A 25,835-nucleotide genomic window follows, 5' to 3' on the forward strand; every position below is an offset into this window, starting at 1 on the left:
CCTCCCTAGGGCAGGTCCCTGTTCTATTAGAAAGGTGTGTCAACCCTTTCAATGAAAGCTGGGCTCTCCTTCTCAACAGAATTTCACTATTTTAAGCCTATAAGCTTGCCCCGCAGGAGCACTGTGGGTACATCCCTGGCAGCCTGAGAACCAGTGTGCTCAAAGGTTTCCTGGACTCCGAGCCCACCTTGGACTGGACCAGGAAGGCTGAGGTGCCTGCACTTCACTCTGGGGCTAGTTCAAGGTCATGTCATCTATCAGTGACATGGGCCTCCAACTGGTTGCTCTCACCCTGGCGATGACCCACTGAACTACTAATACAATTATTTCTAAGTGCAGATCTGTCCTGTCTTTCTCTGCCCCAATCCTCCAGTGACTCAGCAGCTCATGTCCCTCCCTTGGAGCAGAGCAGGACCTCTCAAGGCTAGCTCTCCCTGGATTTTCAGCCCCGTCCCGATCTCCCTTCTATGGCCACAATGTTGCTGCATCATACACTACCCACAACCAGGAGTGTGGAGAGTAGAGCCAGACTGTTGGACAGCAATGTCCCTGCAGGCCAGTGGGACAGTGGAGGCGACTCCCTCAGGGTGGCCTCTGTCCTCTTGAAATGGGGGTAAGTGTTTGGGTTTAACTGTGTCCCCCAGAGGGACATGCTGAAGTCCTACCTCTAGTACCTGTGGGCAGGACCTTATTTGGAAACACAGTCTGTGGTTGGAAGGTCATTGGAGAGGCCCTAATCCAATAGGACTTGTGCTCCTGTAAGAGCAGAGACACAGAGAGGAGAGGGTGGTGGGAGACACAGACAAGCAGGGAAGACACTGGGTGAAGACGCAGGCAGAGATTGGGGCATGCTGCCATTGTTAAGGAATCCTGGGGCCACCAGACTCTGGAAGAGTGGAGCAGGGCTCCCTGGTAAGAGCCACCCTGCAGACGATGACTCATACCCAAAACCCAGAAGAACAAACCGCCTGTTTTTCAAGCCCCCAGTGTGTACTGCTTTGTTCCGGCAGCCTTGCCTGCTCTTCCCCTGGCGATGGCACAGGTTCCAGAGGCAGAAATGGGGAATTGCAAAGCTGAGACTGAGAAGCAGAATACTGCAGCCCATTGAATTCCTGGGGTCGTTTCAAGACCCATAGTGGATGCCTGGGACTGAGGATAGCACAGAGCCCAAAGTATACCGTTTATTTCTGTACTGTCGTTCCAGGGCCCCATAAATACTGAAATCTGCGGATGCTACTATAAAATGGCAGTGTTTGCACATAGCCCACACACACCCTCATGAACACTTCAAGTCACCTCTGCACTCCTCACAGTTCCTAATACAATGCAAATGCTGTTAAGTGTAGTGTACCCAGTTATTTAGGGAATAAGAAAAGGTCTACATGTTTAGAACAGATACATCCTTTTCAACCATTTTCAATCCACAATCAATTGACTCTTTGGATGTGGGAACCATGAACACCAAGAGACATAGATACGTACCTACCTACGCCGCAGTCTGATTATGAATTGGGAATAGCAAGAGGATAATGCTCTCTAAAAATGTACGGAGTTTTCTATTTAACATTTTCGGACCACAGTTGGAGGGGCTGTTGCTCTGATGCTCCTCCCACGTGCAGCTGGGCAAAGGCAGACTTGGAGACACGCTGCTCACTGTGCACACTGAGAACGGCCAGCAGCAGTACAAAGGGAGGGGAAGTCGTTTATCACCCGCGTTCAGTGGTTCATGGAGCAGCTGTGGGACTCCAGACTGGAGGCTGTTTGCATTTGGCCTCTTGTCTTCCTGCTACACTCACGCTCACACACTCACACATACACACACACAAACTCTCACACTCACACATAAATACACACTCACACAACTCTCACACTCACGCAGTGCATACACACTCATACACTCACACATACACACACTCACATATACACACTCACACACGTACACACTCACACTCACACACCCACACATACACACACACAAACTCTCACACTCACACATAAATACACACTCACACACACATACACACACTCACATATACACACTCACACATACACACACTCACATATACACACTCACACACATACACACTCACATATACACACTCACACACGTACACACTCACACACTCATACACTCACACTCACACACCCACACACTCACACATACACACACACAAACTCTCACACTCACACATAAATACACACTCACACACACATACACACACTCACATATACACACTCACACATACACACACTCACATATACACACTCACACACGTACACACTCACACACTCATACACTCACACTCACACATCCACACACCCAGACACACACACACTCACACTCGGACTCCAGTTACACAGAGAAGACATTTCCTGCACACCATGAGTCTTAGGGTCCATGCCTTCTCCAGAGGCAGACTTTCCTTCCAGGCCACTTGGAATGGGCCTGCAGCTCCTTCTTGTCTTTTCTGTCTTATTGTGAAGCTGCAACCAACCTCTCCATCCTTGACCCTTCCCCTACACTCCGCGAATATTTTATTACAGCTCTTACAGTTCCAGTGTAATTCTCTGCATGACGTGGGCCTTTCCAGCTATAAAATGACTCCAAAGGCCACGGCTGTCCCTTCTTATTTTGTATTCTGAGCACTTAACACATAATGGAATGCAAAAGATATTAGTCAATGAAATGATGGCTATAGGAAAAAAAGATGAGTAAGTGGACAAATAAATTAATTAAATGTAAAATGAGCCCATATCATAGAAACCTTTGTAAACTAAGGAATTTCAGAAAATAGATCATGTAAAATAGATCCAGAAATAGATCTTTGAAAAGGGTAACATTTTTCACAACGAGGAGATAAATGAGTTCCTGGAGGAAATCCAGCCCGTGAAGACTGGGGGTGGGGGTAGAGATTTGGGGCCTGTGTGATTTCATGGTCCACACACTCTTCTGTAGATCATACAGCATAGGCATGATGCAAGTGGAGCCTCAGGAGGGCACCAGGTCACTGAGGACACAGAAGGAGTCCAAGCAGGAATGGCCGATTAGCTTGAGTCCATAGCTAGGCATGTGAGCAGCCTAGCTGCTGACGTCACCCCTCCCAGTCTTGAGTTACTTACCTAAAACACAGGCAGATCAATGTCCATCTAGAAACAAAACAAAATGTAATGAGTGCTGAGCTCAAGCCTAACTCTGAGTAGATCTCAATGCCAGCCCCTCCTCCTCCCCCACTGGTACACTCCTGACAACTGGAGATGAGAGAGAGAGCTGGGGGCATGTGCTCAGAGTCCTCACATCAAAGGCACAATGAATGGAGGGAGTGAGAGAGGGAGGAGGGAGGGAGGGAGAGATGGAGGGAGAGACAACCACAGCTGCCCTACCTCTCTCAGCCATACAAAGGACAGACTGGACAAATCTTGCGGCCAACTTTCTGGTGCTCTTTGTTGTTTGTGCTTTTGTGACGCCATCTAGCACCCGAGGCACAGGCAGGCTCTGTTATTTTGCCAGACATTCCAAAGATATTCATAAATGTTTTAGCCAAGCAGCAGCCACAATTTAATAAGCTAAAAGGGTTATGATCAGTACTAATGAGACCCTCAGACTCATTATTAACTTCAACTTTGTTTCTAGCATGCCGCTGTGTTCTCTGCACCAGAGTCACAGCAATGACTTTGGGAAGTCTGAGAACTTAAGAAATCCACATGCTCCATCTGTGTGAACATTGCACACAGGAAGGCCATTTTCCAGCTACTTAAATGGAAAATCCACACCACTGTTAGTGTTTGCTGTAATTATCTATTGGTATATTCAGTTTCTACTCTGTGAATATCAGTGAAGCTCCAGGTGCCTGTACCTTTAACAAGTGGAAGACAATCTCAGGGATGTTGCCATTATTATTATAGCAACCAAGCAAAAAAAAATCTAGGAGGTGTGACACATTTGACATACCTGAAAACAGGACTGTGGGACAAGGAGACTATGACATCAGAGGAAAGAAGAGGTCTGCAAACCCAGCACTTAGGAGGCTGAGACAGGAGGACGGAAAATTTGAGGCCAACCTGGGCTATATAGTGAGATCCTGTCTCAAAAGAGAAAGAAAGGAAGGAAGGAGGGAGGAAGGGATGGAGGAGAAAGATGACCTTGCTTTGGTTGTTTGCTGATTGCCTGACCTAAAATTCTCTGAACTTCAATTTCCACACCTAACTGCTGTCCACAAGCCAGCAGTGGACAGTGTGTGTGACAGTACTTTGCATCTACTCCAACATTAGGAAGATCTGGTGGTTGTTATGCAGTCTTGGTGGACGGAGTCACCTCACTGTTGAGCTCTGTTCCTCGGTGAGTACAGTAGGTCACCCTCCCTGGGCTCTCACACAGTGACTCCTGAGTCAGACTGGACTTTCTACATGCTCTCCTGGCCAGCATCATCTGCTCTTAGGATGAGAGTCACCAGCATATCATGCAGGAGGCATCTGATTCTGCAGCTCAAGTGCTCTGAAGTCCAGTTACCAATATGACTGGAGACTTGCTGCCAGATTTGGCCATCCATGTGCCAGGTCCCTTGAGTGTCCCACAAACACCGGAGCTGCACAAGCCTTGACTGAGCGTGTGATGGTTAATTTTAACTATTAACTTGATTGTACTGAGAGACACCTAGGAGATGAGTAAAACACACTTCTGGGTGTGTCTGTGAGGACATTTCCAGAGACAAGTGGACCATGAGAGCTCTGACCTAATAAATCACTGATTGATTCAAAACATGAATGGGCTGTTGGGGGGTGCTGGAAGTGTGAAAGGAAGTGGGCAGCTGGGGTGTGCCCCTATCCTGTTTCTTCTCTCTGCTTCCTGGCTGCCATGAGGTAAGCAGCTCTGCTCCGTGACACCCTCTCTACCATGTTTTTGCCTTGTCCCAGGCCAAAAGCAATGGAGCAAGCAGACCATGGACTTGAACCTCTGAAACCCTGAGCAGAAATAAGACTTCCCTCCTTTTAAATGGTTATCTCAGGTATTTGTCACTGTAACCAATGTTCTGGCTGGCACAGCAAATGACTCTCTTCCCCACAGAACCTGCTCCTTTTTATTTCTGTTCTAAGTAATGACACCATGTAGAGTCTAGAGTCATCATAGCCTGAATCAGGCCACAGTCCTGACGCACACCTCCCTTCCTCACAGCACCCCTGCAGGTCTTGTTGCTTTGACCACTAAGTCCTGGAAATTCAACCTTCAACACCCTTGCTGAGTCTCTCCCTCTCCACTACATGGTCTGTGATCAGGTTTCTAGCATCTTCTATTAGGACTCTGGGTTTCCAAGCTGCTAGGCTTGTCTTGTCCTACTAAGAGCCAACATTCCCGCTGAATCTGGAGGTTTCTCTGGCAGGTAACTTGCATTTCTGTGGCTGCTCATGTAGTTCTGCCAGCCTGGAAGTTCAGCCCCCTGTCAATCCCAGACTTCCCAGAACCTCAGATCAAAATTCACACTTCCAGGAAGCCCCCAGGGTAAACAAGGATCTTCTATGTTCTCTGATGCTTCTCTCTCGGCACGTCAGATTTTCCTAAGAGCTCCAAATCATTATGCTGTGCATTGTATTGATAGGAAGACACCCTCCCCCCATGCTTCCCAGACTCCCTGACAACCAGAGATGCAACCAGAGCAAATCGCATGCAATTTAGAAGACAGGAGCAGACAAACATTATTTCCTCCAGCAGCAGTGTGGGCAGGCACACATCCAACAGTAGCCAGCTGGCAAACAGAGGATTTTTCTAGAAGCGTCCAGGCACCTTTGTAAAAATCACCTCCTCAGGGCTCTGTCTCACCAGATAATGATAGTGTTTTCCCTTAAATTCCTGCAGTCTGCTGGTCTAAAAGACAGCCCATTAATTCACACAGGTCTGGAGAGGCTGAGTCAAGCAGCAGCCCTCCTGGCCTTCATTCCAGGACCTTACCCACTCATCTGTGCATACTTGCAGCGGCTCTTGTTCTCCCAAAATTCAGCATCGGATATATTCCTCCCACTTGCGTGCTACCATGTCACTCCGGAAAGTGCTGGAAGGACATTTAGTAAAACTCATATAGATATGGATCACAGATCTCCTACTTTGTCCACTGACACATAGTAGGTGGCCAATGACATTAGCTAGCTTTTACTGGCAATATTGTCACTTTCCTATAACTACTAACAACCTTGGCAAACAAACTGTTATGCTCTGCTTTCTACTAACTGTTGAAATTTGACCCTCTCATTAAAGAAGTCGCAAATGCTTGGTAGAGATGCACCAAATATTCACCCCCTCACGAAGAAATATCCTTAAAACAAAAAAGTTCTACTTTAATAAGTTATTGTCAATGTTACACATGTTACAGAGATGAATTTCACCAATGCTGTGCTGCATTCTTCTGGAAGATCTCTTCTTAGCATGTTTCTGGAAAACAACATCTTGTGATCAAAGGTAAGAACCGTCAGAAGCCCCATCCCACAGCTGTCTGCCGCAGCCAGTGTGTCCAGGGGTGTGGACTCTGACGGTGCTGCAAGCAGAAAGCCACCATGCTTCCCAACCATTTTCTTACAAACCTGCTCTCTTGACGACTTCCCCTCATTAAAACCATGGCAAAAAAAAAAAAAAAAAAGAAAAATGGTTGTTAAGGACTGGAATATAGTTTGGTGGTAGAGCACTTGCCTAGCATGTGCCCTTGATTCGATCCCCCACACAAAAAAAAGAAAATAAAAATGGGAAAAAAAAAAAACTATGGCATAACCATAAAGCCATCAAACTCACTAGGTTTGTAAGCAGCCCTCTAATCAATGCAGAAAATAGAATATGCAGTCAAGCATTGTACCAAAACTCCATGCTCTTATTCATCTTAAAACTCTGTCTTTTCTGGGGTATTCACTTTCCTCTGGTTGGACATCCTTCAACAGGAGGGTATGGAACAGTAGGTGGGTTATTGGGGGCAGGAAGGAGAAAGCTCTCATTTGACTGGTTTTATTGCAGCTACAGAAGCTCCTTAACATACATGGAGTTAGGTCCCAATAAACACATGGTAAGTTGAAAATATCCTACACTGAAAATGCATTGAGTACACCTAGCCCACCTAGCCCACTGAGCATCATTGCCTACCAACACAGCACACTGCAGAGTCTCAGTTGTTCCCCCTACACACCATGACCAAGAGGCTAACTGGGAACTTCAGCTTCAAGAGAAGTACCACATCCAGCTTGCCCAGGAAAAGACTGAAAGTTAAAATTCAATGTGCAATTTATACTGATTGTGTATCGCTTTCACACCATCATAAATCGAACCATAAGTTGGGTACTGTCTATCATTGCTAGTGACAACCAGTGACCAATGCTGAGTCTTTCTTTCTCATGGAGAACAGTAGGGGACTTTCTATGCAAAGTGTAATTTGATTTAATTTAATTTTATGTAACATTACACCATCTTTAACAACGTTATCTTTAAAGTTTTTAATTACATGGAGAAGTGCTTATGATGAAATATGACACACAAATGTAGCACACAAAGTTATCTGCAGCAGTGGATGTAAGGAAAATTTCCATACAAGAAGGATTTGAACAAAGTGTAAGAAATGATAAGTGTTTATCTCTGTGTGGATGCTTAAGAATGATTGCTTTTACCTTTTAAAAATATTTTTCTGCACTATTCAAATGCTTCCAAAGAGAGTATGCTATCAAGATTATCAGAAAATTAAATTTAAAAACTGAAGAAGAAAAACAAGCATTGTTTTTCTAGCTTTTCTCTTCTTTACCTTGCTCTGATGTGTTTGTGAGTTCATGCCATAGGTCATTCTCCCCACGGGAACAAGACTTAGCCTTAAGAAATGCAGGCAAAGTCCAAGAGTCTATGATAGAGTGCAGGTGGCAGAAAAGGGAGGGGAGAGATGCTTGGCCTCTGGTGTCCCTCGGAAAGCCATCACCACCCAGAGAGGATTTTATCCAATGGAAGTCACAGCTCCCAGCTAACTGAAGAGAAAGGCAGATCAAAGACCTCAGAGCAGGAGGCCATCTCTATGGGGAAGCCACCCGGCTTTGGGAACAGAAGGCTGTGATATAAAGGCTATCCCCTCGTGTCCAGCCCTGGGCAGTTGGAAGAGGGGTATCATTCACCTTCACCTCCACCTTCACCTGCACCTCCACCTTCAGTTTCACCTAGACCATGTATTGTATCCAGGCCCTGCCATTGGCTCTTCTTTCCATATTGAAACTGCCCATCAGGTCTGCAAGCTTGAGCCTGTGTCTAAACCATCAAACCCACTCCAGCCAGGCTGGTAAGGGAAGAGGCCTGGTGTCACTCCCAGGTGACGTGGCCCCAGGAACAGTTTCTCAGCCAAGTCTCCAGGCCCTCTTTGTCTTTGAGTGGCCCTGTCCTATAACTGGACATGTACATGCCCAGTGTCTCAGAGTCCTCAGCCCTCCTCTCCTGGCTCTGTTTTCTGCCTTGTGATGTCATCAATTCTGTGGGTTAAAATATCTTTTATGGCTAATAAACCCTCAATCACAACTCCTCTCATAAAGCCCAGACTTTTGCCCCAACCTTTCAACCTCTATGATGGGGTATTTTACAGGTGTCTCAAAATTAAAATTAAAAAAAAGGTAGGTGGGCACCAGTGGCTCACCCTGTAATCCTAGCTACTCAGGAGGCAGAGATCAGGAGGATCACAGTTCGAAGCCAGCCCAGGCAAATACTTCTGTGAGACCCTATCTTGAAAATCCCTTCACAAAAATAGGGCTGGTGGAGTGGTTCAAGGTGAAGGCCCCAAGTTCAAGTCCCAGTACTACAAAAAAAAAGTAAAAGAGAAATCTTAATTTTACCCAAACCTCCAGCTCAGAAGACATCTTGTCTGAGAGTCCCAATGGGGACAGATTCCAGCCCATTACTCCTAGATCAAAAGAATTACCTATCAGGGTCAGGCACTCTAACTCTTAGGTACTCAAGAGGCAGAGATTGGGAGGATCACGGTTCAAAGCCAGCCAAAGCAAAGCATTAGCGAGACCCCCCATCTCAACAAATAAGCTGGGTGTGGTGGTACATGCCTGTCACCCCGCTATGCAGGAGACATAGGTAGGAGGGTGTGATCCTTGACCGGCCCTGGGCAAAAGCACAAGACCTTCTCTGCAAATAACTAAAGTGAGAAAAGATGGCGAGAGGCATGGCTCAAGTGGTATAGAGCACCAGCCTAGCAAGTGTGAGGTCCAGAGTTCAAACCCCAGTACTGCCAAAAAAAGCTAAGGAACATCTTTGGCCTCTCTGGGCAGTGTGACCTTCACGCCAGTGACCCCATCTCCAGTTCCTGTCACTGTGCCAGAACCTGGTCTTGCCAGGAAAGACAATCTCCAGAGTCACACAAGACACAGCACAGGATGGCTGGAGCCACCCATGGCAGGTGAGCTGCTCAGCTTAGGCCTTCTGGCCACAGTCCTGCTCGAGACCTGCGACCACTCCTCACTAGCCATTTGTCCCTTGGTGTCTCTGAGTATGCAAAGTAATTTAAAACCATAAATCACATTGCTTCCCTACTTAGGCCTTGAACGTACTGTTCAGTTGAGGTGCCTGCTGCCCTGGTCTTTGCCTTCCTCCCTGGCCTGCTCTGCACTCCTCACACCCACATACACCCCTCTCCCCCCAGCACCACTTCTTGGTCCTTTTGGTGCTGAAGGTCACCCGGCTTCTCTGCAACGCCATCTCAAAGGGGTTATGCTGATCAGACACTGGCCTGGCTCCCCTGCTGCACTGTGCTGTTTCTGTTTCCCTGTGGACCTTGACTGCATTATCTGCCTCCCAAGCTTGTCCGGAAAGCCCACAAGAGCAGTTGCCCCGGCCCCACCCACCCTGTGTCCACGTCCTCAAGGCTCAGCAGGACTCTTCACCGGAGGCTGGGAGCTCTGTAGCAGAGGTGTCAGGCACAGTGGCGCACCCTGAGAGCAGTTTCCTTTCTGTTCTTGTGGCCTAATTTTTCAACCTTGCTCTGCACCACACACGAGTTTCTCTAGGTCAGCTATGCAGGTTGCTGGTAGGGACACTGGAATGGAATTTCTAAACACCACTCACAGGGAACAGGAGTCCCCCTCTAGCACACTCAGCACAGGGGCTGACAAGGTACTGGGCACAGGAGACATCTGCTCAGGCAGGGCCTGGGGTGGAGAAGACCCCAGGGGCAGCCTTTCTGGCTTCCAGGGTCTGGATGGCCTCTTCAGAGGCCACGGGCCTTTGGGGTTTGGGGTAAATTAGAGGGAAAAGCACAGCCAGGCTGGCAGGCTCTCAGGACAATGAGCTACTGGCTTGTACCTGAAGAGGACAGTAGCATCCCAAGTGAGGCTCCACCTGAGAAAGGAGCAGCAGCAGCCTTTCCACCACTACCCGGTCCTTCCCTTCACTTAGCCTTGTGTCCCCTGGAATGTCCATCAGGGCACCCAGTGTTCTCTGCAACCCTCCACTCTTTGGTCATGTGGGGCCATCAGTGATCAGAAACTCACAGAAGGTCAACCTCATTGCTCTTGACCTGAGGCACTATAACTGACAAAGGATAGTGGGAGATCATGACAGACAGACTTTCTGTGACTCAGGGACAGAATGCCATGGGTTGAGCCTGCTAAGGCAATGAACATGGTTCCAAGGTCCCTTCGAACAGGTGTGTGCGTGGGGAATCTCAGAGCCATCCCCATCTGTCTCTGCTGCCCTTGCCTCCCCTCCGGGCTGTCTGGTCTCTCTCTGTCTCTCTCTCTCTCTCTCTCTCTCTCTCTCTCTCTCTCTCTCTCTGTCCCAGGCATCTCAGGTCAATCACCATTATATCAAGCCCATGAACTGGGAACTTCTTGTCTATCTCAAGTCTGGGAGGTTTTGCACCCTTGTCACGTCCGGCTGCACACCTGCGTCCAGCTGCATAGTCATTTCCATACAGCTGCAAATCAAGGGGCAGGGTTAAGGGATGGCAGGGGTAGGGACACCTTTGTTGAGGGGAAGTAATCAAAAGGCATGAAGCTCATTTTCTGAAGGAGACTTGGAGATCTCCCCAAAACCACTGTGGGAAATGCGAGGGACCCCACAGATAGAAGAGTAACAGGTCAAATGAGCAGCATTTCGGATCTGGCTTTGCAATGTCTCCAGCTGGGCCTGGTGCATGTGGCAGATAGGACAGCTGGCCAAAAGAGCTCAGGACAGAAGTGAAAGGAGCTGACTAGAGCTGGCTAGATTGGGCTGGGCTCCTTGTGGAAGACCAGTGTTAGGGGGAACCAGGGCACATTTGGAATGAAGACAGCAAAGTAGGAAGCAAGCAGAGGGTTTGGAGGCGTCCTCTTTGTAGCTGGCCAACTTCATGGAGGTGACAGGTCACAGGCACTGGCTAAGTAGGTAGATCCCACAGTTAGCCTGTTTGTGTAGACAGCTCCAAGGGCCTGTGGAGCCTGGTGGCTGGATAGAGCACAGGAAGTCACAGGAACGACACATGAGGTGGTGGGGATGGGGTGTCTTAGAGGGCTGTACTGCAGGAGTGACCAGGCAGGAGGAGTGGGATTGAGGCCACTGGAGGCCAGAAACCAAGGGGTCAGGGTGTTCACAATGATCAGAAATGGCAGGGAACCCTGGTCACTGTAGGGAGAGTAAGCTGGGGCCACTCTTCCCATGGGACCATAGTGACCACCATGTGGTGAGAACGAGGATACCTAAAGACAGCAGAGCACAGCAATGGTCAAAGGTTGGTGCTGGCAGAGCCAAGCTGCTGAATCGAGGCAGTGTCCAACTTTGCACACTTCCTGAGGAAGCCATAACACCCTTCTCTTTTCTACTGTGATGTGTTCTGTCCCACTCAGCCAAACACAGAAAGCAGCCCTTTATGGGAGCAATCCAGCTCGCATCCAGGCTGCATGGAGCTCTGAGACGGAAAGAAGCATGGAGGAAAAGGCAGCGATATCCTGGTAGTCCTTGAGCCAGGTATGGACCCACCCTCACTCCGGGAGGGACCCACCCTCACTCTCAGCTCAACTCCGCTGAGAACTGTGTCCCAGGAGAGTAGACCCTCCTCTCCCAGAAGGATGATGTCAAAGGGGCTGAGTCCTGTAAACACAGACCACCATGTGTGCTGAAGGTCATAGACAGTGCCCGACAGCTCATCACTGTCAGGGAGGGGCGAGCGCAAACTACCCAGTGAGCCCAAGTCCCCACCCTCGAGCTTGCCCAAAGCCACATCTGTACCCACAGACTCACCCTGGGGTCACACAGACTCCCTGAGATCTGCAATGGCCAGGTGCAGAAGCTGAACACCCCAGTCCCTGATACAGTAGCCAGCTGAGAACAGGGGCCCTGACATTTGGCGGCTGGATAGAGCTCACATGGTAACAGTGGACACTGCCATTTGCAGCTTGTCTCTCTGGCTCTGAGTTATCATCGGAGCAGTTTAAATGTGCAGAGGGGGTGAAGGTCAAGCAAGGGATGTTGGTGCTGGTCCCCCACCATGTCAGCCCAAAGGGAACCCCTCTTGTCAGTGTGAGAGGCAAAGGGGGCACCCATTCAAAAAGAATGAACTCCTGCCAGTCCACACTGTCCTCGGACACCCTCCAGGGCTGTGCCACAGACTGCAGTTCCATCCACACAGCGTTGAAAAAATTATCCTGCAGCTCAGAAAATCAGACAGCAAAATAAAACTAACACATCCACAGCCCAAGAGGCAGTGAAGGATGACCACTGGGCTCCCAAGGCCATTACCACCTGATTAAAGTCACGCCATAAAACACAATGGCATCCTCCAGTGCCAACAGGGAAAAGCAAACTGAGGGCCCACTCCTGGTGAAAATGTCCTCATACAGCACAAAGGAGGCATTTCTCTACATCAACGTAAATTTGATCTTTTTCCTCCCTGCTGGAAACATGAGGAAGGATATACTAATAAAACAAGCAACGCTGAGGCAGTGATTTATCTTTAGATAACCAGGGAAAGCGTCCTCCTTACACACAGGGTGTCCCTCTCATAACAGAATCACATACAGAGATGACGGAATCGCAACCCTCCAAGAGAAGGCCTGGACAGCAATCTCACACAAGCCTCTCATTGCAGAGACAAGGCAGCGAGGCCCGGAAAGACTCTCATTCTCCCATGGCCATGAAAGGGCTGGGGCCAAGACTAGACACAGTGCTCTTTGTGTCCTCAGCCAGCCCAGATGGAAGCTGTCAGAGGACGGGCTTGCTGATGGGTTGCAAAGCACACACGCACAGGAAGGGGCAGAGAGCCCTTGTATTTCTTGCAACCACCATTTCTTTAACAGCCAACATGTACCACGGGCTGTTACAAGCCAGGTACTGCACTAAGTACTTCTCAGTTGCCTCATCTTATTCCCAGCAGACCCACAAGCAGGACACTGTGACTTCTGTCACTCTATAGACATGGGGACAGGGGCCTACACCAAGCCACATGCACAGTAGATGCTTGCTGGGACTCATACCTGGACTTCATTGCCAATGCCCGCTGAGGACAGCACCGTGTATACAGTGGAGCACAGGTGGTGGATGGAAGAATCTCTGGATGTTTATTCACCGGCCTGGGGCCCTAACAGATGGGCCACACTTCAGAGCTGAGTTTATCACCTTTCCTCACTCAGGGTAGCACCATATTTATCAAACAGAGACCGTGTCAAACAGGCCCGGGTCAGCACAGCAAGGTGGGGGTTTGTTTTCCACCCTGAGGAAACCCAGACAGAGTCCATCTGCAGCACTGTGGGCCCCTCCAGGCCTTCAGGGTCCAAGGCCTTCCTTGTTTCTCTTCCTCCTTCCAAGTCTCCATGGTCACCTCATGATTGCAAAATGACTGCTTCGCCTCCAGACTGATTCAATTCCAGTTGGGAAGAAACAGAAGTGATGCCCTGATCTGTAGCCTGGGCTGCATAACGGTGCCTGGCCTGGCACATGCGGTTGAACAGGGAACAAAACCAAAGCTTTACTGGGAAGAAGAATGGGAGCAAACAGATGTTGGAGGAATGTTGCAGAGTGCCTCACAGTAAGCTGGTCCTGTGCAGCAGTTTTCCTGGGTCACTCGCCGCTCTGGGCGAGTCACAGAGCTGTGGAAATCACAGAGTCTGCTGTCCTGGAAGCTTTGTTGAGAATCTACAATGTGGCTGCTTGGTGCACGTCCATCCCTGTGTCCTCCCTTTAGGGCACCAGCAATCCCAGGCTTCTCAGTAACCGGCAGGAAGAGGAGCTCGGATGATGCTCTTGGATGTGTTTTGGGGGCGTCCTGTCAGGCACAGCCAGTCTGTCACATGACTGTGAACCCACGCAGGCCTGGCATTAGGCCTCCTGAGAGCTTGATCGGAGAGAATACTGAGTAGTTCATGCACTCACAAAGTGCCTAACAGGTGCTGAAGGCATGGGGAGCGGTCTGGCGAGGGCCCTGTCTGCAGCAGATGGCCTCTCTGCACTGAGGCAGAGGCTGGAGACTGTGTGGCTGGAGCTTCTGGAAAGGTCACACCTGGTTGTGATTCAGCATGACCAATGCACATGTGTGTTGGGGCAGGGTGGGGGTGACAATAGACATCTAAACAGTGACTGATCACTGCTCCAAGTGCCCCCACCCATCAGCCACTGCGTCCTCAGCCGGCACATTGAGCACCTATTGTGGTTCAGGAGAACCTCTGGTCTCAGGGAGTCAGTGTGTAATTTGACTTTGAGAATGAAAATGCTTTGCTGATGTGGACAAAGCCACTCTGAACTTGGAGTTTCCCCCACGCTGCCCACCTCCTGGCCTCCGCATCCCTACAGAGTGTAATCCAGGGGCCAGCAGCCCTGACACCCTGGTCTGCATCTTACTGATGAGGTCAGCACTCACAGAGCCTCAGGTCCAAGCTGTGAGGGTTGGTGGCTGAGCCACCAGAAGGACATGAACAGGCACTGTGGTCAGCCCTGGAGGTTTCTCAGGGCCAATCCTCCACTGGGACCCAGCTCCACTGAGCTCCTGTCCTCCCAGGGGCTAGCATGACACCACGGTGCAGCTCACTTTCCCTGTGCAGAGACAGGTGACAAGGGTGAGGCTGTGCAGAGCCCATACTGTGTCCTGACACCCTGTGTCTGTCCCAACGTCACCTTTACAAGTCCCCACTGAGCAGGAATTAGGACTTGGGAAGTGGAGGCCCTCGTAAAATGTCTCGGTGGATGGCTAAATTCTGCTCCAAGAGTCTCCCCACCATCCCTTCTAGTCCTTGCTCTACGTCATCCCACTCAACCCACAGTGTAGGCACTGGCGACACAGAGACTCAGAGAGGTTAAGAAAGGTTCCCCAGATCTCACAGCAGGCAGTAGGTGCAGACAAGGCTGGCAGCAATGTTGTGACTCTGTCCCCATTGTGGCTCGTTAGCACTCAGCGAGCATGCTGCCCTACTGTGTGCCAGGCGCTACACCGTGCACTTCACGCGTTTCGACTCACGAGCAGCACCACGGCCCCGTGGGACGGGCACTGCTGCCAGGGAAATGGAGAAAGAGCTGAAGCGTCCCGCGTGTAGTTAAGACGATCGTTCAATTTCTGCCTTGCCCCAAACTGCAAACGAACCAAACGAACAGAAACCGGGAAGGAAAACACGGCTTATCCACACTGCGGAACAGCCCTCAAAAGTAAAAGAAGCGTTCCTCCAGCACACACAGCAAAACGGATGAAGGCCAGGTAAGTCACAAGGATCACACACTGGGGACCCCACGTACAACTTGCTAGAGAAGCTGCCCTAGAGATCGGCTGGCCCCAGGCCGGGTCTGAACAAACGTTCCAATCGCGGTGGTGGTGACACAGTGTATGTGTTGGTGACAGCATACAGCAACACACACTGCAGAATAAATCTTACCTTTGAAAACCATGCTCAGCACACCAATGCAGAAAGAGTCCACCAGCCCTGGGCTGCTGTGCATCCACAGGCGGATCAGGCCCAGGGCTTGGGGACAAGGCACCCCTCAGAGCAGTCCTGGAAGTGACTCTCTGAGCCAGCACAGCCTGAGACCTGACACTTGCTTGAGCACTCCTGCCTGCTCCATGGGGCCTCCCAGCATTTTCATATCTGTTCAGCCATTATGGGGGTGGGAGGACACACCCAGTGGCCTCACAGTTAGCAAAACTGCACCCGGTTAGCCCTTTCCAGGTCGATAGCACATACACAGGTCCATCAGCTGCCATGTCTGAAGAGGACAGAGATGGACGGGTGCACACGTTCCCTGCAAGGTCCCTGTCAGCTCACTGGCTCCTCTGTATGGATTAGGAAGGATGGAGTGGCGTGAGAGGATGGTAGGGGACAAGAGCACCTATTTAGGCTCCTATTTAGGAGGTGAAGTCTGTCTCTGTTCACCCACCAGCCACATCTATAAAGCGTTACTTCAACACACAGCACTGCTGTTGGTTTTTCATCAAGATTCGAGAGCCTGCACACCAGAGGACCCTGGCAATTCAGGTAGCATAATTCCCTGCACCCTTCCACGTTAGCAGAGAGACAATTCGGTGCTCCCTCCCCATGCACATTTCTGTCCTTTCTCCCACATCAGAGACTTGAGGGCAGGCTTGCAAACCCATGCAAACAGCCATGCAGGATCCTAGGCGAGAGGTCACAGGTGGTACACAGAGGTAAGAGGGGGTTTGAGATTTACCCTCCCACTGTGGCAGCCTATGCTGGTCTCCCACCATTGCACAGGACACATTGGGATCGTTACATATGTGCTCACAATTTGTATTCGATTCACACCCCCATAGGTCTCCCTCCTCCCTTTTTCTCCCTCTTTGAACAATTTCAATCTTCTATTTTCATATGTGGATACAAAATTCATCCACCATATTCACCCTCATTCCCCTTTCCTTGTGCCCACCCACTTTCTACTGGTACCCACCTTTGGAAAAGACCTGTTTTTCTCTCCTGCCCTTCACTTTAAAAAAAACGTATATTGATAATCCAAGGGGGTTTCTCCCTGGTACTTCAGGCCTGCATATATTGTGCTTTAATCAAATTACCTCCCCCTGCACCATTACTCATCCTTTGTCACCATGCTCCCCTAATACTAGACAGCTTACAGTACAGTGTATTATATTATATTCATATATAAATGGGTTACTTCAATATTTTTCATTCTCTAACATTTTCTTTCCCTCTCCTGCCTCCTGTGGTCCCCTCAGACAGACTCGCTGATACAATTTTGTTCTCTCTCTCACTATATGTATGTGTGTATGTGCATGGGTATGTGTGTGTGTATATAATCATATATGTATCTATGTATACATTTAACATATAGGTCTTGCTTCCACATATGAGGAAAACAGGCAACTTATGACTTTTTGAGCCTGGCTTACTTTGCTTACCATGAAGTTCTCAGGTTCCATCCATTTACCTGCAAACAACACAATTTCAGTCTTCTTTCTGGCTGGCTAAAACTCTATTGTGTATAGATACCACATTTTCTTCATCCATTCATCAGTCATGGGGAATCTGAGCTGCTTTCAAGGCTTGGCTATTGTGAACAGTGCCGCAAAAGACATGGGTGTGCAAGTGGTTCTTTCATATCCCAGAGCACATTCCTTCAAGTGTATGCCAGGACTCAGACATTGCTGAGTTCCACAGCTGCAGCTTCAGCCACCAGAGCAGGACCTTTGCTGTGCACCTGCTTTATTGCAGACACTTTGCATGTAGTTCAAAATTGAGTCCTTAAGCCAATCCTTTAGTGTATACATTGTTCTCCCTATTGGTACACAAGAAGAAACTGAGGCTGGAGGATATCCGGGAACTTAGTTCTAAAATCTGCAGTAATAAATGTTGGGAAGGAGTCTTAACCTAGACAAGGGCACTCACCCTGAGCTAATGGCCACATGTCCCAGGGTCAAGGCCTCACATCTCTAAGATATTTGAGTTTCACAGCAACCCAATAAGCTATGGCACATGATTGGGGGGGACACTTGTCTCCCAGGAATGTATGCTCCATGGAGGTGGCCCTGGTGCTGCTGCCCACTGAGGATGTCCTTTACCTGTCCCCTTGGCTCCCCACGTGGCAGGTACTGTTTACAGCACAGGGGTCCCAGGTCACATCCTATGGAATGGCTCGGAGTTGCAGAGAGGGGAGGAGAGCTGACAGTGAAGGTGTGGCAATCACTCCAGCAAAGAGAAAAACTCAGGGTGATGGTTTTAGAGGTCACACAACAAAGCAATATCAGGTAGCATTATGACCTTTCTGGGGGCCCACCCTTTGCAAACTCTGACAGGTATTATTTTATCTAACCCTACTAACCGTGGTACTAGCTCTAATACAATCACTTTACAGAGCTGTGACTTTGGTGAATGTTTCACAGCCTGTGTAGGCCAGGGTGAACTCCAAAGAGCTAGACCAGCTCTGTCATGAGGGGCAGTGTCACACCTAGCTGTTCAGTTCCAGGACCAAAGCCTTCCACAGAATCTACACCACACTTCTCAACTTAATCTCCTTCTCTCACTTTCTCTGTAATCACTGGGACTCACTTAGTTGTGAGCAATCAGAAGGGAAGACCCGTATCCAAAATTTGCATCCTGTCGGCATCCTTCAGGGTCCATAATTACTGTGATTGCTGAGTCTCGTGCGCTTAAATTGCTCCCAGAACTCTTGTTCCCCTGGCACAATGCCACGTTGTGTTGAATGCCAGTTCAGATCTGCCTCAAGCACGAGAGCCATCTTTTGTTTCAAGCAAACTAACCTCACAGACTTTTGAACTCACGGGATAGCTTTTTGAAGTGATAGACAAGGAAGAGGTACAGAGGTAGCCACCACTCTGAGCCCTGTGTGTTAAGATGGAGTTAATTTTATATCAGAATCCCTGGCTTCTGCAAGCCCAACCAACAAGAAGGAGAAGCAAAGCTTGTCTGACTCCGTTTTCCATTACTACAATGAAATATGGGACGCTAGGAAATTTATTTTTAACATGATTACTTAGCTCACAGTTTGGGAGTGTGCAAACAGCATGGCACAGGCTCCAGTGAGGGGGAGAGCCCCTTGGCTATGCCACATCTTATGACGTCATGGCAGGATCGTGTGTGACAGGGAAACATCACATGATGATTCTAAAATGGGGGAGGGGAGGTCTTGCTTTTTTGTTTTTTAACAACCTTCTCTAGAAAACAACTTAGGGTCCTCAAAGAATACCTCAATACCTTAGATCACCACACTGGGGACAAAGCTCCCAACACCTGAACCCCTGGGGACACCTTTATACTATTTCCAAATCATAGCAGAGCCACAGATATGGTGACCGTGTTATTTTCCTTGGTTTACCCCATAGCTCCTACACCACAGGGAGTCCAGGGCCCCAGAGTCTCTGTCCAATGCCTGGGGCTCCTGAGCATCTGACACACTCCTGGACCTCATGACACTGTGCAAGGCCACAGCTCTGGAGACACGTGTGGCAGGTACTCACCGTGGTCCACAGTAAACCGAAGATTGCAGCAGGACTAGACCCTGGGCCCTTTGGTTCCTATGCAGTTCCTCCCACCAGCCCTCATCATGCCACCTGTAGGACTTAAACTCCAACTCCATACAGAGACTTGACATGACACCACATCCCAGACACAATGACCTTTCACTAGATCTTCGTTGTCACCAATGGAGCTTCTGTTTCTGGAAATGACACCAAACAAAGGAATATAACCTGCCTGGTGTGACAGGAAGCTCAGTGACATGGGAGGGGTGCAGAGTGTAAAGAGTGGCCCAGGGTCCATATCAGTCCTACCCAAGCTCCAAGCATTGCACAGGGGCTCACCCAGTGTCTCCATTGACAGTGCCACCTGAGTCCACTTCCAGGGGCTGCTGTGGAGGGCAGAGCAAGGGAGGGGTCCCAGGGCCTCCCTCCAGGCACCTGCTGGCCTGCCCATGGAATCTTCCCCTCAGCTGGAGACCACGACTGGACTTCCTCATTGCACCCTCAGCACAACTTCTCATCCATCCAGGGACACCTGGCGCACCCTGATTCCTTCTCTGCCAATTCTGTGCCCTCCCTGCCTCAGCTTGGACAGGTCACAGATTCCCACCCCCAAGGACTCTCCCAAGACTCTCCCCAAATGTTACTTCTTCCCTGAGCCTTGCCCCACCTGCCTACCAGGCAAAGCCTTGCCCATCCCTGTGCTGAGTCTCTGAAGACCCCCAGTCTTCCAGCAGCAGCCCACCACATCCCTGTGTGCTCACAGCTCTCTCTCCATGTCGAGCCAGGCAGGAAGGCCCTGCTGTGAATCATGCTCCCCTTCCTTGTGCCAGGAGGAGCTGTGCTCTGCACACACGTGTCTCTCAGTGGGTCTCTAGCCTCAGCCTCTGGAGTGGCCCCAGGTCACTTTCCTATGGCCTGAGGGCTTGGGTGTGACACACACCAGTGCATCCGCTTTGGTGCCAGACGCTGGAGCACAGTGTCTCTACTGAGTCATTTCTGACATCATCCCCAGCTGAGTCATTTCCCAAGATCAATACCTGCCTGAGCTGGTGTCATTGAGGGCCCTCTGGGAGGCGGCTGTGCCAGACTAAGCCACATCTCCCACCTTCTCTGTCCCCTACCCCTACCCCCTGGCATGTCACATCCTCAGTGTGTGTCTACTGCAGGTGGCTCTGGTCCCCCGGACACACTCTGACTCAGGGTGGCACCATCACAGTGAGCTCCTGTCCCCAAAGTGCAACAGCATGCTGGGCTGGCAGGCCATGCCATGCCACAGGACAATTTGGTCTTGGGAGCCCAAGAGTGTGGTGTAGACAAGGGAGGACAGTTAGTGTCACCATGGGCAGTGAATCCTTTCCACTTTGAAAGGATAAGGCTCACTTTTTTGGCCCTCTCTCGGTGTCACAGTCCTGGCAGTTACACACAGAGTGGATATGCTAGACAAAGGGATGATTCACCTTGAAGAAAACATAGAGCTGAATAGCTCAAGATTTTATCCCACTATTCGGATCAATGTGAAATTTTAAATTTAGGAACTGTTTATTTCTGGAATTTTCCATTTAATATTTTCAAACACTGGTCGACATCAAGTCATTGAAACCATGGATAAGGAGTGACTACGGCAAATGCTAATCATTGCCATCACCACATATCCTACTGACACTCCATCTCTGTCCTCAAGGGAATTACAGGTATGAGAAATGTAGGCATAGACACAGATAAGAAGACCAAATCAGAGAGTAAGGAGAAAGGAAGAGAGGCACACACAGACTAGATCCTGGCTAGCCCAGGGGTTTGGGAAGGCTTTCTGGGGGTTTCTCTGAACCTTGAGATCAAGTGAGGCTGCAGATAAGGAAGGGATGGGAGCGCCCTCCTGGCACAGAGTGTGTGCAACACAGGCAGGAAAGCAGGAGCACAGAGTTTGTCTGGGTAGGGACAGGAGCAGCCCAAGGTTCCAGGTGGCCAACACCCACCACTGGAAGAGTCCTCCAGGGACAGCAGGAAAGGGGAGATGCCACCAGGGTCTGCATCCAAACTGGCTATTAACCCTGCTGGGTGATGAGTAGCCCTGAGCAAAGCAAGAGTGACATGTGGCCCACACAGCAGGGAGCCCTAACAGGCTGGGGGCTGGGGAGGCAGCTCAGTGGTAGAGCTCTTGAGGCCTTGGCTTCCATCCCCAGCATGGCAAAAATAAAAGCTGAAGATCCAATAAAAGCTTGTTGTTTTCCTCACAGAGGGAACACACAGGATGTCACTATCCTCATCTCTGTCCAGCACACAAGCTGAGGGCCAGCCACAAAATGTGGGTCAGCACCCAGACCAGAGGAGATGTGGGTTTGAACAGAAGCTGGGTGCTCTCTGCCTCTTCTCCCCATCTCTCTCCCTAAAAGGAAGCTGAACTTCCCTTAAGTGGGGATGGGATTGGCTTCTTTTGCGATATTGTTTCTTTTCCTACAAAAGGGGTTCAAAAGTTGAGAGCTGATTTGTATTCTGAGTGCCAGGCAGACTGCAGCAAACCCAGCTGGTGGGGGCTGGTGATCGAGCAGCCAGCTCAGAATGGGGCACACCCTGCTCCCCAGAGCTGGAAAAGCTTCCCGAGTGTCACTGCTGCTCTCCCCTCCCCCTCTGTCCCCCATTTTAGCCTGGTAACCCTCTGTCCCTGCTGGGAGCTGCTGCTCTCTGTGATGGTAACAGCTGATCCACTCTCAGTGGCGGAATTCAGGGGAATCTCCAAGGAATTCCACTCTGGGCTCTTTCAGGCGCATCATTTGCATACATTTGTATAAGTTATGCATGGGTATACACTTCTCTTTAACATTGCAACCTAATGAAATCACTCAGACAGGCACATTAAAAACAGGCTTTACTCCAGGAAGGCTGACCCTCTGCGTGTTAAATCATTTGAATGATCATTTGAATATATTTGCACAAGTGGCACATTGAAAGACCCTTACCCGTGTTTTCAGAATTAATAAAACAATTTGGCTACCTTCAAGGCAGGGGGCGGGAATATAGCAACAGTTAGCCTGAAACCCTCCAAGGCATCTTAGAAGTGGGCACTAGGCCAAAGCATCCCGAGGGAACCACCAGCCTCAGTGAGATGGGCATCCAGAGTGTCACAAGTCAGCCTCCAGTCCTCAGGCACAAATTCCTGCTACCAGCTAGCAGTGCAGAGGAACAGGTCTGTCTCTGTGGAGATATGGGAGTGTCAGGACAAGTTAAACTATGCAGAACAAGAGGGCACCAACCCCAAGCTATTTGGAGGGAGCCCCATTATGAAGGCATAGCCTCAGTGGGGGAACCTCTCCCCGCTCTGCTGGAGCCAGCAAGAAGGGGCTGCCAGGAGGGGCCACCCCAGCACTGGACAGGTGAGACAGCTGCAGCAGCCTCACCTGCAAGAGTTAAAAGGCTGGCTCAGCAGGAAGGCAGGATGCGGAGCTGATTATGCAGGAAGGCTGGAAGCCAGCCTGACTCTCCCTGGGATGATTTAGGTGTGGTGCAGCCTGGCTGGAGGCTGAGGGCAACTCAAGGTCGTGCTGCTGTGGCTCCTCCCAGGCTCCCCTGAGCATCGCAGATGGGATTCAAAATGCACTCTGAGGGGCAGCAATGCAGAGAGGGACCTTGGCAGGAGAGCCCAGAGCAAGGAGCCCTGAAACCCACCTCATACTTTATACTTTAGCAAGGGCGGTTCTCTCATACGATGTTTTCATTTGCTTTTCAGGCAAATTAACAAATGAAGAAGGCAGTCCACAGGAGTGTGACTTGCTCCAGTTGCTCTGCTCATAGGGACAGCAGGAACGTAACTGCCTCCCTCCCACTCAGGCACAGTCTCTGCCCCCACGTCTCCAAGTGGGTTTGGCTGGTGGGTTGGTGGGGTCATTGCTTCCCTGGGAGCTACACCTGGAGTTGACTCCAAAGTGCATCACCCTCAGATCCCTCCCAAGGTCCTGCCCTCAGCCTCCACCTCTAAGAGGAGTTGGCTTGAGTCCCAGGGCCCTGTGGCTGCCTCCAGCTGTCAAGCTGGCAGAGGCTCCACGTTCTCCCACCCCAGAATGGATATGAAGAGCAGCGAGCTAGCAGCTGTGTCTGCCTGGAGTAAGGACAAATCCCTGGGCCCCGTGACCAGCTCTCTGTCTAACTGATCCCCAGGACAGACATCTGAGCCTCTGCAGAACCATTCATTCACCAACCTTTCCAGATCAGCAGGCTTATCTGGGAACTCTGCCCACCAGCCTTTCTGGCCTTCCCACTCCAATTTACAGACCTCAGAGTGCACGTGTCAGTCTGGTACTGTGCTGGGAGAGGTGACAGGAGATGAAGGGTGGGTGCCTGCTGGACAAGTGTCCAGCAGCTCCAGCCTGGAGAGAGCATTTCCTTTGGCAAATATTCTCCTCACTGCTCACCCCACCCAGGCAAGGCTGGACTCAAGGAAGAACACAAATGGTTCCTTTCATGTCAGTTCACCTGTCAGCCGCGATCTCATTTCACCTTTCTCTAACACATGGTGACATGTTTGGGTTAAAATCATGTATTCTTTTCTAGCGAAAGATCTGAGTGGGAGGTGATAAAGTCAGAAGCAGCCACTTTGCCCTTCGGTGTCACCCAGAGTCACTGTCCTAGAAATCTGAGCTTCGTACATCTACTGCTCTTGTCCTTTCCAGGCACCAAGTCAAGTGCCCCGAGTCAAAAGCCACAGGTAGTAAGCTTTGCAGTCTTAGGGGGAAGCTCTAGTTCTTCCCCGATGTGAGAACACAAGCCTGTCAAAATGAACCCCTAGTTCCATGTGCAATTCGGTGGCTCCAAGTCCCATGTGGAAATGCAGCCGCACAGCCATTGTGACTGCTTTGTAATCATCATAGGATCATAGGACTGACCACACCTTTTGCAAGAATGGCAAACACCAGGCCTGCGTGTCACAGGAACACCACTGGCAGCAAATGAAATGACACACAGCTAACATTTACTACAAAAACAGAAGCTCATTCCCTCTGTGTGCACTGAGCTGGGATTCCACTTGAGTGAATTATTCTGATGAGGTCTTAGCCATGCCCACTGAGGCAGGGGCCGTTGTGCAGGAGGTGCCTGCTTGGCAGAGCTGTCATTCACACTGCAGGAGCCCTGGGTCCGATTGCTGTGACTCTGTGACTCTTCCCACTTGTCGTGCCCTCTGTGGGTAAGACCTGAGTTCCTGTTCCTGTCTCCCAGGAACCCACCCTATCCTCACTCTGGTTTTTCCCAGTGTTTCCAAGGGTAACTGGTATCTGGAGCTCCCATGAAGGATTCCATTTGGAATCACCGGTTTTAACTCATTTCTGTGAAATCACTCAAACACAAGTTTCTAGGGGTCCTTCTCAGTTCTGACAAGGTCAATGTATTCACACAATTTTCCCCTGGGGAGCACTCCCTAGACTAAGTTCTCACCCTCAATATCCAGTATTTGGCTATGGAGGATCTTCCAATCATAGCAGGAGAGACATTTAAGCAAAAGACAGCTCTCCTTCCTTCCCCCAAACCCTGTACTCAGTCACCATAAGTCCACAGGCTGCCTGCAAAAATGGCTCTTGCCTTTAGCTCAAAATGTCTGATTCTTGTGCTCTGTCCTGTGCAGACCTCCATCCTCCCAGAGCCTCACACCTTCTGAGTTTATCTCCCACCCCCGTCATTTGTGTGTCCACTGCCTCTGCCTCACAACAATCCTACCAGTTCCACCAAAGCAACTCTCCAAAAATGCAAGCATCGCATCATTATCCTGGTCAACAAACGTCAATGCCTTCCTGATGGTGCTAGACCACCTTCTCACATCCACGGCCTTTCTCGGGTCTCACCCACCCTGTACACCCCATTCTCCTGCTCACTGTCTTTCCAACACCTGTGCCCCTGTCAGCTAAGGCTTCAAATCCCACCTCCATTGCATGTAAGACAGCTCGTCTATCAGTCACAGGACAGCAGGACTCACCTCTCCTGATTTCAAATCTCTTCCCAGCATTCTGCAATGCACTGAGCTTCCACCAGGCCTCTCACTACTCTCTGCTCCATGGGAGCTCAGATCCCAGGTGCACAGCAAGCAGAGCTGTGCAAACGCCCTGCCTTGTTTTGTTTGATTTCATTTCTTCATTTTTCCAATTAATTCTCTATTTCTCTTAACAGAAGTATGTTCAAGGGAACTGGTGTAGAACATGGTGACTACAGTTAACATAGCGACTTTGAAAACCACTAAGAGAGTAGAACTTAAGTATTCTTGCCACAAAAGATAAGTGTGTAAGGCAGGCTCGATGGAGCCATCCTACAACTTAGAAAAAAATTGATTGAAAAAACGATGGTACAATTTCCTTTGGACAAGTATTTCAAGAATAGATTATTGGGGAAATGGGCTTCTTCACAATGTCAAAGTGCCTCATGCCTGAAGGTGGTACAGCTTTCAGTTTTCCCCACACA

This window comes from Castor canadensis, chromosome 12, assembly GCF_047511655.1.
Source record: "Castor canadensis chromosome 12, mCasCan1.hap1v2, whole genome shotgun sequence".
In the NCBI taxonomy this organism is placed as follows: Eukaryota; Metazoa; Chordata; class Mammalia; order Rodentia; family Castoridae; genus Castor; species Castor canadensis.